The sequence below is a fragment of the Nomascus leucogenys genome, chromosome 9 (genome assembly GCF_006542625.1).
Source record: "Nomascus leucogenys isolate Asia chromosome 9, Asia_NLE_v1, whole genome shotgun sequence".
NCBI classification, from domain to species: Eukaryota; Metazoa; Chordata; class Mammalia; order Primates; family Hylobatidae; genus Nomascus; species Nomascus leucogenys.
In genome coordinates, this window is record NC_044389.1 from 27,679,719 (window position 1) to 27,684,363 (window position 4,645).

General features: G+C 38.8%; 1 pseudogene; it reads left to right on the forward strand.

The window, feature by feature from the left end:
• Nucleotides 1-1,024: 1,024 nt before the first annotated feature.
• On the forward strand, nt 1,025-2,071 carry LOC100592318 (annotated as a pseudogene).
• Nucleotides 2,072-4,645: the final 2,574 nt, after the last annotated feature.

Here is a 4,645-nt window from a genome sequence, read left to right on the forward strand (position 1 = left end):
TTCTGTGCCTTTGACATAAGACTGCTGTCATGGAATTATCATTTTGTTAGAAACAAAAAGAAACACGCAAGAAAGATATATAGAAAGGTGACTTCATGTGTAGCTTTTTGAATTAAAATTTTCATGCTCCAGGTGTGCTCTGAATATTTTCACAAGTAAACAAAATTCTTCCACAGTTGTCATTCTTAAATGTCCACGTAGGGACTTCAATCCTTTCATGCAGACGAGTTTGGAATATCAAGCCTTTCGCTTCACATATTGTTTCTAAAACATGTCAGGTAGTGGCAGGTCCTGGCTAGAGCAGGTTATGACTGTTATGGTGGTGCTTCAGAGAAAGAGGACAAAGAAGAAGATTGGGACAGAAAACTGCCTGCCACACAAGAGCATGGGGCTAAACAGGGCAGAAGTCAGGACTCAAAGATTTACTGGCTGTGTCACGTGGCTCTTCACTGACCTAGAAAAGGCTTGAAGTAACACTGAAATGAGGGGTGAGTGAGGCAACACAGAGGGAGCAGTTTGCAGTTTTAAAGAAGCCCTACTAATGTTACTTAACAATCACAAACATAGTGCTTATTCTAGGACAGGCACTGTTTTCAGCGTTATGTGGAAATCTTGTGACATTATCTGCTGGGTACTATTATTTCCATTCTTCAGAAGGAGAAACTGCAGAGGTTATGTAATTTGCCTGTGGTTACACAGCTGTGGCTCTGGGATTCAGTTTAGCTTCAGAGTCACTTCTCGTTAAGAAAGGCACTATGGTATAGTGTCTCCCATTGTTGTTAACTGCGACTTCAAGCTATACAGCCTCACAGTTTTCTAATCTGTGAAATGAGGGTGTTCTATTACGTTATTTCCAAGGGCTCTTTCAAATGTAACAGTAAATAACTCAAAGCCAGTGTGGTGGCCCATGAGGGCTTCACTTTCTAGCTTGCCAGGTTTAGAAGAATCTAGAGAATGGTGTAGTATCAGGACACGGAATCTGTTCTGCTTAAAAGATCCCCTGATCTGCAAATCTCATTATTTCATGGATTTGAAGGCTCTGCTTGCCTCCTTGAATGACTTTGCATCCTTCTCATTTGCTGAGAGTTATGACAATATTGGATTGCTGGTGGAACCAAGAGCATCACATACTATAAACACACTCTTCCAGACCAATGACTTGACTGAGGGAGTGATGGAGGAGGTGCTGTGAAGGAAGGCAGACCTCATTCTCTCCTACCATCCACTAATTTTCAGACCATTCTCTCCTACCATCCACTAATTTTCAGCATAACCTAGAAAACCTGGAAAGAGCTCCTGGTAATCCAGGGTCTGGAGAATGAAGTTGGTATGTATTTTCCTCACATAGCCTATGATGCTGCACCCCAGGGAGTTTGCAACCAGTTGGCTAAAGGGCTTGGAGCTTGGACCTCCAGGCTGATGCATACTTTCAAAGCTTCCAACTACTCCACAGAGAGAACCCACCGAAGACCTGGACAAAGTCATGTCTGCAGTGAAAAAAAGTTGTGAATGTTTCTGTCACTTCTTTGTCTGCTGGGATTGATGACGAAAAACAAACATGGCTCAGTGTCAATTATAGTCAGAAGACTTTGATGCAGGTAGTGGCTTTTCTCTCCCAGAACATAAAATCACATCAGAAGACTGAAATTATGTACTGGGGAAGCCTTTGCTTCTACATACTGGAATGGGATGGTAATGCATACTAGATGAATCTATCTCCCTGACAACCATGACTGAGCAAATCACAAGCCGCTTAAAACTATCACATATGTGCTTAGTTCTTAGAGTAGGGAGGACCGTAGAGTTCTAAAGTCAAAGTCATGGCCCTGTGTGCTGGTTCTGGGAGCAGCGTTCTGCAGAGTATAGAAGTTGACCTTTACCTCCCAGGTGGGATGTCTCATCATAATATTCTGAATGCTGCTTCCTAAGGAATAAATGTCATCCTTTATGAACTCAGCAACACTGAATATGACTTTCTTTCTGACATTTGAGATATACTGGGTGCTTATTTGAAGAGTACGATTAATATTATCCTTCAGAGACAAGCAAGGACCCTCTTTATGTAGTATAACACAGACAGGAACATCAGGATAACACAATCTACAAATCGATTGGGCCCTTTCAGAAGAGTGCCTTAAAATTTATTATAATTTCTGATTTGTTACACTGGTTCACCACATGTTTTATAGCTCATAAGGTAAAAACTGAAATATAACTACCATGTTAAAGAACAAATATTTATTATAAATTCTAGGAAAGACTAAAATCTATTTACCTAAAAAAAGTCATGAACTGGTGAATATTTTTATCATTCCAGCTTTTTAAATATGTGCTGTAGATATATTAAATGCTTTTGTAATTTAATCCAGGACACATATTAGGTGGTTGGGTACCAACACATATACCAGTGCTGATAGCCCTGCACTTTTCTTTGTGTTTTTTCAAGCTCTATGGGATGTTAGCATGTCAACTATCCTTTAAGAAAGTTTCTCAGCTGGGCATGGTGGCTCATGCCTGTAATCCCAGCACTTTGGGAGGCAGAGGTGGGCAGAGCACGAGGTCAGGAGTTCGAGACCAGCTTGACCAACATGGTGAAACCCCATCTCTACTAAAAATACAAAAATTAGCTGGCCGTGGTGGTGCATGCCTGTAATCCCAGCTACGCAGGAGGCTGGGGCAGGAGAATCGCTTGAACCGGGAGGTGGAGGTTGCAGCGAGCTGAGATCATGAGATCATGCCATTGCACTCCAGCCTGGGTAACAGAGCAAGATTTCGTCTCAAAAAAAAAAAAAAAAAAAAGTTTCTAAATTCATTTCCTTTTCCTGAATTTTTCACTCTTGTACTACTAGGAAATACTTCATATACTTCACCAACTGCTAATTCTGTAGACAGTGGGTGTCTACTTCTCCATTTGTGCCAGGACTGTGACTTAAAGATTGGATATTCCTACAGTAGTAATGAGGAACAGTAGGATTGGGTGGGTTAGCACCATTTGAATACTGAAAAAAGTCCTCTAGTAGTACAAAGCATTCCTTTTTCAACCACCCAGGACTCCAAACCTTGGGTTTGTCTTAGTACAGTAAATTAGAAATATCTAGAAGAGATTTACGGGCACTAGGAAGAATTTTCAGAACTAAACAAGGTTAATGGCTCCATGAATATATTAATTCATTTGCTATATTCATTTATATGTATATTAATTAACTCTATTTATTGACGGACTATTGTAAGACACAAGGCTAAATTCTATAGGTGAGGAATTAAAAAAAATTAATAAACTATCATCCTAGCCTCAAGATTACTAATAAGTAGGTTATACACAATTGGGCAAGTAGAATTTTAAAGTCTCTTATACAGTTTCTAAACAGATCCCTTATGGGACCAAATGAAATACTTGGTCCAGACAGATCTGAAAGGGAGAAAGAGAAATATCTGATATGTATAGCAAGCATGGAAGGGTTTAGTGTAAACCCTGGGTAAGAGTGGAAGAGGTCAACATCTTGGACTAAATGTGTTAAAAAATGTAAGGCACTAATAAAGTTTAGAGAAAATCTAGAGCAGTCTGTAAAAGGAATTCTAGTTGACTAGACAGTAATTCTTAGAAATTGTGGCAAGATGCACTAAGAAAATTTAAAGAAAAGGAATTATGATTAAATAAATAAAGCAGAAGTCAGCAATGTGTCCATTAACGTGACAATTGGAAAACAAGGATCGAGAGCTACTTGGAGATCCAAATGAGCAACAGGATGATTTCCAGTAGAAATATGGTCTTAAATACAAAGTTTGATATCAGGGGAGGACTCAAAGTTCTAGGTATCAAGATTGGCTTGAATAAGTTGCAGCTGAAGTCCTAAATATGATAAGGAATCAGGCTGATTATCATCATGCACACTGAAATGCAAGAGAATAAAATGGGGAAAGATGGTAGTAAAAAATAAAAATGAATCTCAGTTACTTAAGTGTGATAAATAGTTGGAAATAAATACAAATAAAGATCATTAATACTAAGCAATCTGGATATAAATGGTGCTAACTTTCCTGTTCTCTGGTACATGACTAAGGCTGGTACATATCCCAGCTCTTAAGATAAAGCTGATCTTTTCCATGACCATCCAAGCTTCAGCTACAGGGAATTAAGGAACGTTGAAGCCATGAAATAAGATAGTTCCATCAAAGAAGATTTATAAAAAAAAAACCTCTACACTGCCTTTGCAGCATGTATTATCTAGCCCCTCACCACAACTTTTCCCATTCTAACTGAATCCCAATTTTGATGCAAGATTTACTCCTCCACTGTGTGACTCCAGAGAAGTTGAACTCATTCTCAACTCCAGGAATAGTTCTGAATTAGTTGCAGCCAATCAATGGCTGACAATCCCCAGAAGATTAACATTGATCCAAAGGATCCAACATAACTATGTTGGACCAATCAGACTAGAGTAAGGACTTACATTCCATCCCTGGGAGATATATATTTTTTCTCTCTGTCATGACCAAAAAAGAATGCCTATTGGAGCTACCTGAAGGTCACAAGGAAAACTAGTCTTAGGATGAATCAAATATCCAAAATAGTAAAATGGTAATATGGGAAAATAAATTACTTAGTAACATCATTGTGTCATTGTAAATAAACTTACTAAACCTC